Here is a 14,703-nt window from a genome sequence, read left to right as displayed (position 1 = left end):
GTCATCGAAGGGCTCTAATGTCACCAAATTATGTTTTTCTTGGGCAATTTTTCACCAATACAATTTCATGGCCCACTCTCTCTGTATAATGGGCACTTCACTTCTATATAAATGTGCCCAAAGTGGTACTGCAGTAACAAAAAATAGGCTAAAAATGGTCTAACATACCTGGAAAGAATATGACGGTGTAAAAATGTGTAGAACTAGGGAGACCGGAAATTCAGTAAAATATTTCTAACAACATTTTTACGGTTTTATGATACAAATCATAATCTGGGCCTTTTCGACATGCTGCGATCATCAAGCAAAGTATTGAGAAAAAACATGAAAAGAACGATTTTGTGTTAACATTATATTATGCGTATTTATTTCTTGTTCATGTGTGTCAAAGTATACACATGTTTCGAAGTATATAAATCAGCCGTCAAAAATTTTCTGACCTATAGAATTCGTTTTATAAGCTGTAGCAGGGAAAAGAAGCGAACGAGTGGAATAATGCTCCTGTCACGGAGCAACAAGACGAATATGTTCCTCTTGGAAAGACAGCAGAAAACTGGGGAATCAGCTGCCTCATTCCGTCTTCTCAGCGCACTGCCCAGTAAACTGAATTACCATCATATAATATGAGAACATCTTCAACATATCTATTCCATTAAATTAATCTTCTAGCGTGCTGAGGGAATTTTTACCATGTGTTACAGGAGTTATTCCTTACATGCCTTTCAGCAGCTGCGGTTACCAGGAATATAGAACAGTTAGTAATAAACTGGTCTGAATAGTAGTGACGAAGACATTTATCTGGAGCCCAAGACCACCACTGCTGGGGAACTGGATGATACCTCAACCGTGACCTACATGGCAACGGAAAAATCTGATAGGGCAAACAAACTTACAAGCACTACGATGAGGAATGTTCCGTCCCCACCCGTTCCCTGGCATACCCACACATTTCATTAAGTAGGTATCAGATCACTTGCATGTAAACCGTCCTCAGTCGTGTATCGAGTATCACATTATAACCTTCTTGCCTGTAACACTGTCAGTGGTGTTTTGTGAGCCATTCTTTCAAGAAATGTTTAATTTAAAGTTTTCACTGTTTCAAATCGGGTTTTCAAGCTAGACACGAGAGTGTCAATAAAGACTTAAAATATATTGACCTTGAATAAATCTGCTCCTGGTTTCACCATGAAGTGATTTCCTCTTCATAGTGCGCACCTCCGGAAATTCGAGATCGATATTAATTGCAGTGGAAACGACTTTAAATCAGAGGATTTGGTGTGATAGTTTCCGCGAAGCTATTTCAAGTCACTTAATAAGCTCTCAGAGTGTCTTACCTCAACATCAGTGGTACTATTTCGAGCTTGTAGTAATTTGCTTCTGTAGTCAATTGCTCCAACGACTTAACCTAAATAGGGGTAATGATAAAACATTTGAATAATCTCTGAGAGTCTGAAGAGCAATGGCAAGCTTGTCGAAATGAGCTGAGTTCTAACTGAAGTGTCAATCCGACCATTCCAGAGGGTATCAGACATGGACTATAAGAACCTTCCGAGACTATTTAATAATTTCCTGTCTCTGTGGACTGCTACTGAACAGGTTGTAAAGAAGTCGGATAATTTCAAAAGAAATGTCTGCTGTATGGCAACTCTCAGCTGAATGTTCTCCTAATGTTCAGATGTGTGTGAATTTCTAATGGACCAAACTGCTGAGCTCATCGGTCCCTAGAGTTACCCACTGCTTAAAGTAATTTATGCTAAAAACAACACACATACCCATGCTCGAGGGAGGACTCCAACCTCCGGCGAGAGGTGTCGCGCAATCCGTGACATGGCGCCTCTAACCGTGCGGCCACTCCAGGCAGCGCACACACTTCACACAAGGCTGTGACAGGCACAGTTTTATAAGAGGATGTCACTGAAGGAAATGTGTCTGAGCTCCTTTACAAGACCCTCTAATATAACTTCCTTTACCATAATCTCGTCCGTGGCATTCACTGATAGAAATTAAGTCTTTCCCAGATGTTGATTAAATTAAATGTGCAATATCAATTCTCATTTTCTAAATACAATCTACCAGTTCCAAAAACCAGTCATTTATTTCATGTTTATCAATCTCCTTACTGAAGGAAATATAAGGTAGGATGAATGTCATTTGTTCAGTACGAGTTGAATCAGGAGTTGCAGCAACAATAAATCAATAACGCTTCTCATTTTTTCTCTGTTAGAAGATAGCACTTCCGACTTGATAGGCACAACGAGAAATAAATTCATTCTGAGTATCATGTGACAGATAATGCACTTGTAAAGCCTTTCCAGCTTCTTGTGGTCTCTGACCTTGCTAATGTGTTTTGCAAGAACTGGAACATAGTGACTCAAGAGTCTTAATATTCCGAGGAAATTTCCATTATTTCGATCTCCAATTTTCTGAGCTGAAGTTCTGAATGCCAAGCCTCTTTCACCAAGAAATAATGTCACCTCAAGTAACATGAGAGTTCCAATGTATGTTCACTGTCCTACGGACGAACAAAAGAACGACACTACTTCTATACTTCCGAGTGTAGCATGGTCAATGTACCTCTTTGCGTATCATTTCATTTCTTCACGTTCACGATTCTTCCAGGAAAACTTTTTCTAAATAGAAATATATTATTTTGTGTTTAATCTCGAATGCAAAATATTTTCTGTATACTCATTTTTCTTGTTAAATCACCTTGTGGTGTAATTAGAGATGGCTTACTTTTGAATGCTGTTCGCAAACCTACCAAATTATAACGATGTTTCACAGCTATTCTCGTATACATTTTCTGGGGAAATGTTGTAATAGGATTTCCATCAACATTTAAAGAAAATGCGTTTTCAACTCCATCACAAGTTGTTTTTAGTGGACGATATCTGAAGAAAATACAGTGCATTCATGATTAAAGGCGAGATAGAACTGTATGCAACTGGCCTGTATGACTCATAAAACCGTAAAACTAAACTGGAAGGGAAAATTGGTTATGCTGCTGCTGGGGTAATTTTGTTTTATTTACTGTACGATATAAAATTTGTTTTATGCTAGCAGCCTGATATTTGCCTTCTTACCTTCCTGGAGTATTCGAACACTTCAGAGACTTGGGTCTTGGGTCCCCCATGAGGCTTCAGTCCTGGGGATTCACCCCCCCCCCCCCTCCGCCACCACCACCACTCATCGGCCTATGTACTCTCTCTATAAGCGGGTAAATTAAAAGTTCTTTTTCACCCTGTTCATTCTAATGAGTTGCAGTATCATCGCTTCGCAAGGAAAGCAGTTGCAGAGGTCTATAATAATTCACTATTACATAAAAAGGGAGGGTTAACTAAAGCGTCACAGTAATACAGCTGGCTCAGAGTGCGGCAACACAACTTCAGAACAGTGGTGGGTTGTACGATCAATGTTGCGGCAGACAAATGTCCCACGGTAATGTAGATGCAGTGCATACTTAATCATAACTGTCGCTCAAATATCCTGGTTATGCTTTCCAATAAAGCCAACCGCAATGAGGTAAATACGGAATGGACAGATTACATGTATTGAGGCTCTCGTAGTGCTGCATAAAGCAGAGGGAATGTGCCACGTTAATACCTCTTAACTTTCCCGAAGACATTTCGATCATGTTTAATGCTGGAAATGACAATGAAGAATAAAAATAGGAGGATGTCCCAGAAACGCGTACATCGGTACCTTGCTCTCGCAATGAAAAAGAAGTTCGTGCATGGATTATGGTTGTTAACGCCTAAGATTCCGACGACGGCATACGTAGTTCACACAGTACAGTGCAGGTGTAATAGGGAGGTAACATGTAAGAGGAGAACAATAAATATAGTGCAATTATCATTTCAGTCGTACAGTTCCAGTTTGCCAGGCACCAGTTATAGAGGAACATCTAAGATTTTCTTACGTGGGTGCAGTCCAAGTGGCTGAAGTTCATATCAGTGGCACAGTCACTGAGAAATATTTCTGAAATCCCACACAGAGGAGGCTCTAAGGTTAAATTATGTAGGCAAGAGTGCGCTCGACACAGTTCTCATGGTGCCTCTCTAAACCGTGCAGAACAGGTTCCATGCTAATCTCTCCATATTGCATAAACTGTGTCGCACGCTCAAAGCCTGTGTCAACAGATGCCTTGATAAGATATGCACTAAACGTTCCCATTGCAGAAGTTTCAAGGTGGGACATGGCGGCTGCAGGTTTCTGAGCGAAATGAAGCGTGGCAGCCGCTTATCGGCTAGGAAGATAGCTACAATCATAGAAAGTTTACAAGTAACACACGGTGCTTTGTACGCGGTCTAATTCGACCGCTGTCGTTAACACATGACGAGAGGGGCGATTTTCAAATCAGTCGAGACAATGTGCCTAATAAGAAACTGTCGGCTTCAGGAGAGGCTTACACAAAGGAAGGCGTACACAAACGATCTAATTCACTCACTGGCTATCTGACTAGCGCTCATCTCTGGATTAGACAGGAAGCGACAGTACATCACCAGATGAAGTGTGCGGCCACTGAGTGGCACATCAACTTCTCAGTCGTACACATCAGATCATTCTACTCTACCATTGGATACACGAGTGTTATCCTGTAGACACCAGGCAAACTGGCCACGAATTCTGTTATGGAGATACAGTAAGATTGTAGGTACACTACGTGATCAAAAGTATCCTGGCACCTGGCTGAAAATATAAGTTCGTAGCGCCCTCCAACGGTAATGCTGGGATTCAATATGGTGTTTACCCACCCTTAGCCTTGATGACAGCTTCCACTCTTGTAGGCATCCATTCAATCAGGTTCTGGAAGGTTTCTTGGGGAATGGCAGCCATTCTTCACAGAGTGCTGCACTGAGGAGAGGTAGCGATGTCGGTCGGTGAAGCTTGACATGAAGACACCGTTCCAAAACATCCCAAATGTGTTCTATAGGATTCAGGTCAGGACTCTGTCCAGCCAGTCCGTTGTAGGGATGTTACTGTCGTGCAACCAATCGCCCCCGGGCATTATGAACAGGTGCTCGGTCGTGTTGAAAGATATAGTCGCCATCCCCGAATTGCTCTTCAACAGTGGGAAGCAAGAAGTTGCTTAAAACATCAATGTAGGCCTATGCTGTGATAGTGCCACGCAAAACAACAAGGGGTGCCAGCCCCCTCCATGAAAATCACAACCACACCATAACACCACCGCCTCCGAATTTTACTGTTGACACTACACACTCTGGCACGTGACGTTCACCGCACATTCGCCATACCTATACCCTGCCATCGGATCGCCACATTGTGTACCGTGATCCGTCACTCCACAAAACGTTTTTCCACTGTTCAGTCGTCCAATGTTTACGCTCCTTACACCAAATGAGGCGTCGTTTGGCATTTACCGGCGTGATGCGTGTCTTATGATCAGGCGTTCGACCATGAAATCCAAGTTTTTTCACCTGCCGCCTAACTGTCATAGTTCTTGCCGTGGATCCTGATGCAAAACGGAATTCCTGTGTGATGGTCTGGATAGATGTTTGCCTGTTACACATTGCAACCCTCTTCAACTGTCGGCGGTCTCTTGTCAGTCAACAGACGAGGTTTACCTGTACTCTTTTGTGCTGTACTTGTCCCTTCACGTATCCGTTTCACTATCACATCGGAATCAATGGACCTAGGGATGTTTAGGAGCGTGGAAATCCTGCGTTCAGATGTATCATACAATTGACACCCAGTTACCTGACTACATTCGAAGTCCGTGGGTTCCGCGGAGCGGCAAGCAGGAGACGCAGCGCAGCAAGGCGAGGCAAGACATTTCACGGTGTCACATTGATCTCGTTTCCATATCTTGATCTGCTTATAAGTTATATAGGATGTTAAGAATATATCGCTTTCACATTCGTTTGCACACATGAGAGGAAGTTACTGTACTTCACACAATCCACTTTATCAAGATTGTAAATAGATATAGATCTCATCCCAAGTTTAAAGAGGATTTCAGTATGTCAGTTACAGTGATCGTCTTGGTATTGAAGCTCTTCTTTCCGTGTTCGCCTACGAATAGATTTTTTTGGTGGGCGACCACCTTGAGCAAAACACATTTCTACCTTTTCTTCTATTTCCCCAACACGTTCCGCTGAAGTTTCACCATCATCAATAGGTTTTCATTTTCTTTCTACTAAACAGGAAAAATGCTCTTTACTACTTGTAAACGTACAAATTTGACTTTTTAAACAGTATTTACAAAATGAAAAACAAGGTTTCGTACACATACCTAGTTACCACACGCTGTGGTTTTCCTGTTTTTATGCTTTTTATTGCAGTTGTTTTCTTTTGCAGTTTGTCATATGCAACAATATCGAACATTATGGACACGAAAGACAGCCCAGCACACATCAAAGCCATAGTCGAAGAAAAACAACTAATAAATGAATACACAGCTCTCTGCAACGGAATTCTATTGTCTGCCGCCAGAGAACTATTAAATAACATCAATTCATAAACATACCTACCCACCATCCATCCAGCCATCCATCCATCCATCCATCCAGCCATCCATCCATCCATCCATACACACACACACACACACACACACACACACACACACATACACACATACACAGAATAGCAGATACACCTCAAAAAGTTCAAAACTCCTGCCCAGGAAACATTCAACTGTTCAACTATCCACCAGCTTGTGGAAGTGACAAAGAACAGTTTTTCACTCTAAAGATAAGGGGGAAATCAGAAAAACTAAGTGGAACATATTGCAAACACACACACACAAATAAATGCACAGTTTCCAAACCAAATTAATTAATGTTAAGCCAAACAACAACATTCCCAGATGTAAAATTCCGAAGTAAATAACTTCTCTACATTATATTCTACATTTTTGCTGACGACGAGCTATGAATAAAAACGACTGTTTGTAGAAAGACAATAAAAGTCAACTGATGATGCTGAAACATCAGCAAAACATCTCTGAGAAATAGTAGAAAAGATTAAGTTGCGTTTTGCTCAAGGCGGATCCCTCCGAAAACAAATCTATGTTAGCTACGTTTTGTATGAAACAATGTACGACCTACATGCGCTAAACACAAAGCCACAGCAACCCCTATTTTTCATCGCAAACTATTCGAATTTCGCGTGGTATCTTACTTAATGTCCAAATATCACAAAAATTATTGCCACTAACGAAATCATATGCAGCTTATTATGAAGTTGGCGAATGAGGCTATGAGAAGCGAGAGAATTACGTTTTTTTCGTATATTGTCTGTAAAATCGTTTGACAAAGACATGAGCAGCAAGTGCGTGCACGCGTCCCTTTCTGCAGCGTAGTCGAAGTGAGCAGAGAATGTTTTTTTCATGACGGAAAGTGTGTAGCTTAGTAGGTGGCAGCAAATTGAAGCTGTTTTCCCTTCAGAACAGAAGGGAAACTCGTTCAGTACTGTGAACGAGACTGCGCTCCTGTGCAGGGGCGAACTTACCTTGCACGAGCTCCGTCGTGTCTTTATCATTCTTGTTTACATTATCAAGTGCAATGTCATACCTGTCTCTCTGGTGCCTTTACCATTCCGAAAGCCAAACTGACAGTCACCTAACATATCCTGAAATTTCTTTTCCGTTCTTCTCTATATTATTCTTGTCGACAGCTTGGATGAATGAGAGAGAGGCTAAACTGATTTTGCTGTGGTTCAAAGGTTTTCTGAAGCAGTTTCACCAGAGGTTCCCTCCTCTAGTTGTCTTTATGAGCATAATGAGTATCTTTTTCCAAAAGTTTGATGGTGTGTCTCCGGTGTCACCGATTCCACAAACTGCACTGACCACTCACATTATTGTGACCACCTGTCAAAAACCTGAATAACCACCATTTGCAGCGCTGGCCGCTACGAGACACACCGGAAGAGAATCAGTGAGGTTCTGGAAGGTACCGACAGGGATGTCAGGCCATTCCAGCTCCAGTCTCTTGGCCAACTGCGGTAGGGTACTCGGCTAAGGAGCCATGATGCGAGTAGCCCAATCGAGATGACACCGCAGATTCTCGATTGGGTTTAAATTCAAGGAGTTTGGTGACCAGAGGAGTACGGTAAACTCATTCTCGTGGTCTTCGAACAATGCACGTACACTGCGAGCTGTGTGACACGTTGCGTTGTCCTGCTAGTAGAAGCCATCGCGCCGAGAAAAAACGATCTGCATGTAAGGGTGGACATCATCGACATGTGGACATGCGTACTTGTGTTGATCCATTGTGTCCTATAGAATGAAGAGATGACCCAGGGAATGCCACGAATACATTCCCCAGACCATAACGCTTCGGTTGTTGTTGCAGGGTCTTTGCTTTCAGACGTTTCACGCCATACACGCCAAGGGTCATCTCTCCAGTGGAGCATAAAACGTGATTCATCTGAAAAAGCCACTTGTCACCAGTTCAGATGTGTTACTGGGGTGCAAACTCCAGCATTCGTCGCCAATGAACAGGGGTCAGAGTGGGTGATTGTGTCAGTGGTGGCGGGGGCCAATAGGCAGCAACGTTCACTGAACAGTCGTTGAGGAGACACTGTTGATAGTACCTTGATCCAAGTGGGCGGTCAATTGCTCAACAGTTGGGCTTCTAGTTGCCCGTCCACATCTCCGCAGCCATCGTTCATCCTTTTATCTGCGACCCTTGGTACACCATAGCTGCCTCGCAGCCGGTTTTGGATATCGCCATTTTGCCACACACGGTATACTCTCATCGCGGCGGCAGTCGAACAGTTTACAAGGTTAGCCGTTTCCGAAATGCTTAAAACATTGGCCCGAAAGGCAATGATCATGCCCTTATGAATGTCTTACAAATAACTCTATTTCCGCATTACCACAACGACTGTACTGTTTTCAGCACTCCCCCTCGAATCGCTTTTTATACCCTGCATTGCTAGTGCTGCAATCGCCGTGTGTGAGATTGCACATGGACGTCCAACACAGACCATGGCCACATTAACTTGACTGGACAGTATAACTTAAACTGTCTTCTGATTATCACTTCCCACAATAATTTTAAAAATTCTGTAGGAATTTTATCTACGCGTTCTACCTTACTTGTCTGCAAGTCTTCCAAAGCTCTCGTTGACTCTAATGCTGGATCCACATAGTCTTAAATATCGACTCAAACTGTAAGGTATACTACGGAATGTTAGCAAAGTGATAACAAATTTTCGTTTCCCTTGGTATTGGTCAAAGATTACGTAAGAGTACAAAGAATTTTATGGTGCGGAATAAGAATCTTTGCTACATGTTGGCATGACTCGGTGGTCACTAAGAAATATTATATATTTCGCTACCCCCTTTCTAACACCCCATTCTGTGCTGAGTTCCAGTAACCTACAGTTCAATGTATGAAAAGGTACTTGTATGAAGTATGCTCCAGAAGAATCTAGGGTAATATCAACAGCAGCAGAAAATGGTATAACAAGAGTAGGATTCATTATGAACAGAAAGGCAGGGAGAAATATGCGTTACTTTGAAGACCCAGTGATGGATTCTTCTCTTCAGAGTCGACAGGAATTATATTTTCGCGTATGGCGTTCTTACTGAATTTTTAAAATTGGTGATTTTAGAAGAATCTCAAAAACTAATTGTAATGTGGTATTATTACGTCTTATCTGGGGCGGCAGTTGAGTGAGAAGATAATTAAATGCTCATATTAAGCATGGTAGGAAACGTGTCTGAAGCCTTATCCATTAGTACAGAGACCATCTTTTATTGCAGTAATTTTCAAAATATTTAATTTCCTGGTAACCGTGTGCCACCAGAAAGTGCATCCGAAACAATATTTCATCTGTTGAAAGCGTGTCACCACTGTAGCATTTCCTCTTCTGTCACGTCATCTGGCAAGTCTTTGTCCAAGTAGAATCATTCAGTGTACTTTTCTCACTTATGTGCTCCCTGCTCTGCATTTATCAGTGGAAACCACATTGCAATCTTAACATTGACATCCATGTTTTTAATGCACCGAAAATTGGTGTGACTTTTCTATATGTCGCATCAATCCTTCGGAAAATCTTTCGTCTTGAGATTTCCTCACATTTTTCCCGCAACCATGTCACCTTAGCTTCTCTGCTTACCCTATTTATTTCATTCCTAAGTGACTTATATTCCTGTTTTCCTTAACTTCCCTGAAGATTTTTGTATGTCTTTCTGTCGTCGATCAACTGAAATATTTCATGTGTTACTAATGATTTCCTGGCATTTACCTTTCTTGCTACTGTCTTCGTCCGTCCAACTTCTGTGACGCCCTTTTTAGAGCTGTCTATTTCTCTTCAGCTTAACTGCTCACTGTCATACTCCTTATCGCAATATCAACATCTACACTCCTGGAAATGGAAAAAAGAACACATTGACACCGGTGTGTCAGACCCACCATACTTGCTCCGGACACTGCGAGAGGGCTGTACAAGCAATGATCACACGCACGGCACAGCGGACACACCAGGAACCGCGGTGTTGGCCGTCCAATGGCGCTAGCTGCGCAGCATTTGTGCACCGCCGCCGTCAGTGTCAGCCAGTTTGCCGTGGCATACGGAGCTCCATCGCAGTCTTTAACACTGGTAGCATGCCGCGACAGCGTGGACGTGAACCGTATGTGCATTTGAAGGACTTTGAGCGAGGGCGTATAGTGGGCATGCGGGAGGCCGGGTGGACGTACCGCCGAATTGCTCAACACGTGGGGCGTGAGGTCTCCACAGTACATCGATGTTGTTGCCAGTGGTCGGCGGAAGGTGCACGTGCCCGTCGAACTAGGAACGGACCGCAGCGACGCACGGATGCACGCCAAGACCGTAGGATCCTACGCAGTGCCGTAGGGGACCGCACCGCCACTTCCCAGCAAATTAGGGACACTGTTGCTCCTGGGGTATCGGCGAGGACCATTCGCAACCGTCTCCATGAAGCTGGGCTACGGTCCCGCACACCGTTAGGCCGTCTTCCGCTCACGCCCCAACATCGTGCAGCCCGCCTCCAGTGGCGTCGCGACAGGCGTGAATGGAGGGACGAATGGAGACGTGTCGTCTTCAGCGATGAGAGTCGCTTCTGCCTTGGTGCCAATGATGGTCGTATGCGTGTTTGGCGCCGTGCAGGTGAGCGCCACAATCAGGAAAGCAGACGACCGAGGCACACAGGGCCAACACCCGGCATCATGGTATGGGGAGCCATCTCCTACACTGGCCGTACACCTCTGGTGATCGTCGAGGGGACACTGAATAGTGCACGGTACATCCAAACCGTCATCGAACCCATCGTTCTACCATTCCTAGACCGGCAAGGGAATTTGCTGTTTCAACAGGACAATGCACGTCCGCATGTATCCCGTGCCACCCAACGTGCTCTAGAAGGTGTAAGTCAACTACCCTGGCCAGCAAGATCTCCGGATCTGTCCCCCATTGAGCATGTTTGGGACTGGATGAAGCGTCGTCTCACGCGGTCTGCACGTCCAGCACGAACGCTGGTCCAACTGAGGCGCCAGGTGGAAATGGCATGGCAAGCCGTTCCATAGGACTACATCCAGCATCTCTACGATCGTCTCCATGGGAGAATAGCAGCCTGCATTGCTGCGAAAGGTGGATATACACTGTACTAGTGCCGACATTGTGCATGCTCTGTTGTCTGTGTCTATGTGCCTGTGGTTCTTTCAGTGTGATCATGTGATGTATCTGACCCCAGGAATGTGTCAATAAAGTTTCCCCTTCCTGGGACAATGAATTCACGGTGTTCTTATTTCAATTTCCAGGAGTGTATACAGAATTTCTAATGAACCCCACAATTCGTCGGTAGCACAGTGTCCCACATCTTTCCACAGTGGTTCTTCCAGACGATCTTTGTAAACTGCAGTCTAATTTTTATCATAACTAAATTTTGATCCATGGCTATTTCTGCCCCTGGGTACGCCTTAAATCCAATATATTGTTTCAGAATATCTTTCTGGCTGTGACGTAATGTAGTTAGATCTTCCTGTATCTTCATTCCTCTTTACAGCATACTTCATCTTTTTGAGAGATTTGAATAATATCTTCGCTGTTACCGGTTGAAGCTTATTACACAATCCAATTAGTTTTTCTCATTTCTTTCTGAGCCAGATCGCATATTTTCCCGAAATTCTTCCCTATTCCTTCCCCTACTACTGTGTTCCAGTAGCCTACGACAATTAGAACATCTATTAAACACTGAATCACACTCTCACTATCCTCACACAACTCTTCCATCCCTTCATCTTCTGTTTCTAACAGCAGTCGGTACAGCTGAACTATCGTTCCTGCCGCGGAATTCCTGTCGAATCTGAAGAGAAGAATCCATCACTGAGTTGTTCAAAGTAACACATATTTCTCCCTGCCTTTCTGTTCATAATGAATCCTACTCTTGTTAAAACATTTTCTGCTGCTGTTGATATTACCCTAGATTCTTCTGACCAGAAATTCTTATCTTCTTTCCATTTCACTTCACTGGTCCGCCGCCCCCACTCCGCTAGATCATACCCAGAGTGAGCTTTTCCATTTTGTTTTGTAGATTTTATATCTTCCATACCACGTTCAATCTTCTGACATTCCACTCTCCGACTCGTTGATTGCTATTCTTCTGTTGGTTAGTCAATCTTTTTCTCATAGTTAGCCTTCCAGTTTTGGCAATTCTCTCCCTGAAATCTTGGTGTAGGACTAACATGGAATCCTTTGCCAACGGAGATCGCATTACATTTCTTTCCATTACAGACCACATATCCTCTGGATACACGTCGTGTGTCTTTAATGCATTATTTTCCACTGCATTCTACGCTATTATTCCTTTTAGGGACAGTCCCAAATCAAAGACAAGACGTTTCTCTGAACCTCTGTCCGCTCCTTCGCTCTCATTGACAAGTCCGTAGGCAGAACGAGGGTCACTCCTTACACCGGAAATCTTGGGTCGCCATTCCTCACGATTTTATTCAAACGTTAAGCAGTGATTGGAATCTAACCAGAGACCAAAATGCTGCTCTTAGACCACTGGTTTCATTACGGTATCGTTGCGAATATGAAATCTAGTGACGAATATGAAGATGAATACGAAAGTTAGGGTCTGTAACCCCCCCTCCTCTTAACCACCACTTCCCGTTTTCGCTGTGAAAGTCGCCGAATGCCCTCTCCGTCTCGACGTAACAAAGTCTACAGTGCTTTGAATGTACCTTATTTTATCCTGTTACTTCATGTTCTAGCTCACCACGTTTGTCTGATTTTGGCAGGCGATTTGCAATGTCATGCAAATGTGTTTGCTAAGGAATGGAAGACTAGTCAGCTTCCCCACACCCACTTTTATTTATTTATTTACTTGTTTTACAGTTCATGATACGAGAGAGTGCTGAACCTGGAGGATAGTCTACTTACGAACACATCATGTTTCTTGGTCGAATTCCAATCTAATAACTGATTTTATGATCACAGGACTGAAAACGCAGTAAGTAACAGTAGCAGAACTGCACACGACGTTCAAAGTCGTCTCCATCCAGTCCTGGTGCATAGAAATATGGTACGGGTGCAATCGATGTTGATGTAGCATTGTCAACACCGACGTTTTTGAGATTCCCAGTTCTCGCGCAGTTTGTCTGCTACTGATGTGCGGATTAGCCGCGACAGCAGCTAAAACACCCACTTGGGCATCATCATTTGTTGCAGGTCGTGGTTGACGATTCACATGTGGCTGAACACTTCCTGCTTCCTTAAATAACGTAACCATCCGGAGAACGGTCCGGACACTTGAATCATGTCTTCCAGGATACCGAGCAGCATACATAGCACATGCCCATTGGGCATTTTGATCACAATAGCCATACATTAACACGATATCGACCTTTACCGCAATTGGTAAACGGTCCATTTTAACACTGGTAATGAATCACGAAGTAAATACCGTCCGCACTGGTACTTATACGTTTGTGACTATTACAGCGCCATCTATCACAAAGCGAAAAAAGTGGTCCAACTAAAACAATCCTATTTCTTTACGTACTACACGAATATGTAATAAAAAAATGGGGGTTCCTATTTTTAAAAAAACGCAGCTGATATCCGTTTGACCGATGGCAGCGCCATCTAGCGGGCCAACCATAGCGCCATCTGGTTTCCCTCTTCAAGCTAGACGAGTTTCGTTCTTCGTAGTGTTTTCATTTGATGCTTATTTCGTGAGATATTTGGCCCGGTCACTATCAATGGACCACGCTGTGTATGAAGTTCATCTCAGGAAATCAGTCCATATCACATAAAATAAATATTACTGTTTACAGTATAATTGCAGCAATACAAGAAAAAAGATGTTTGTACCGCTTTTGTTCTTTCTTCCTATACTTGTAGACCGATAAGTTTTCTCCCAGCAATAAACACGTACAAATCTTGCGTTTTTTATAAAATGTGAAACAAAACTCCTTTAACACTCTAAATTTCCGGTTTTATTTTACTTTTGCTGCCAGTTTCTTCGTTAAGTTACGCGTCTTCAGTCTCCTGCGTAAAAACAATAACCATAACAGTGTAAAATGCATAACAAAAGGGACGATGTAAAATTTAGGAAATCAGATTATAAACAGTGGTAATAAAAACCAAAGTGTACAGGGAGTGACATCAAAGTTAAAGATAAATTAAGGAATAGCTGTATTAATTTAACCTAGAGAACAAATACATATGCCATAAAATAGTAAAAGAGAACAGTATTCATCACACTTCTAA

Source organism: Schistocerca gregaria, chromosome 4 (assembly GCF_023897955.1).
Source record: "Schistocerca gregaria isolate iqSchGreg1 chromosome 4, iqSchGreg1.2, whole genome shotgun sequence".
Taxonomy (NCBI): Eukaryota; Metazoa; Arthropoda; class Insecta; order Orthoptera; family Acrididae; genus Schistocerca; species Schistocerca gregaria.
This window is presented reverse-complemented; position numbering follows the sequence as displayed.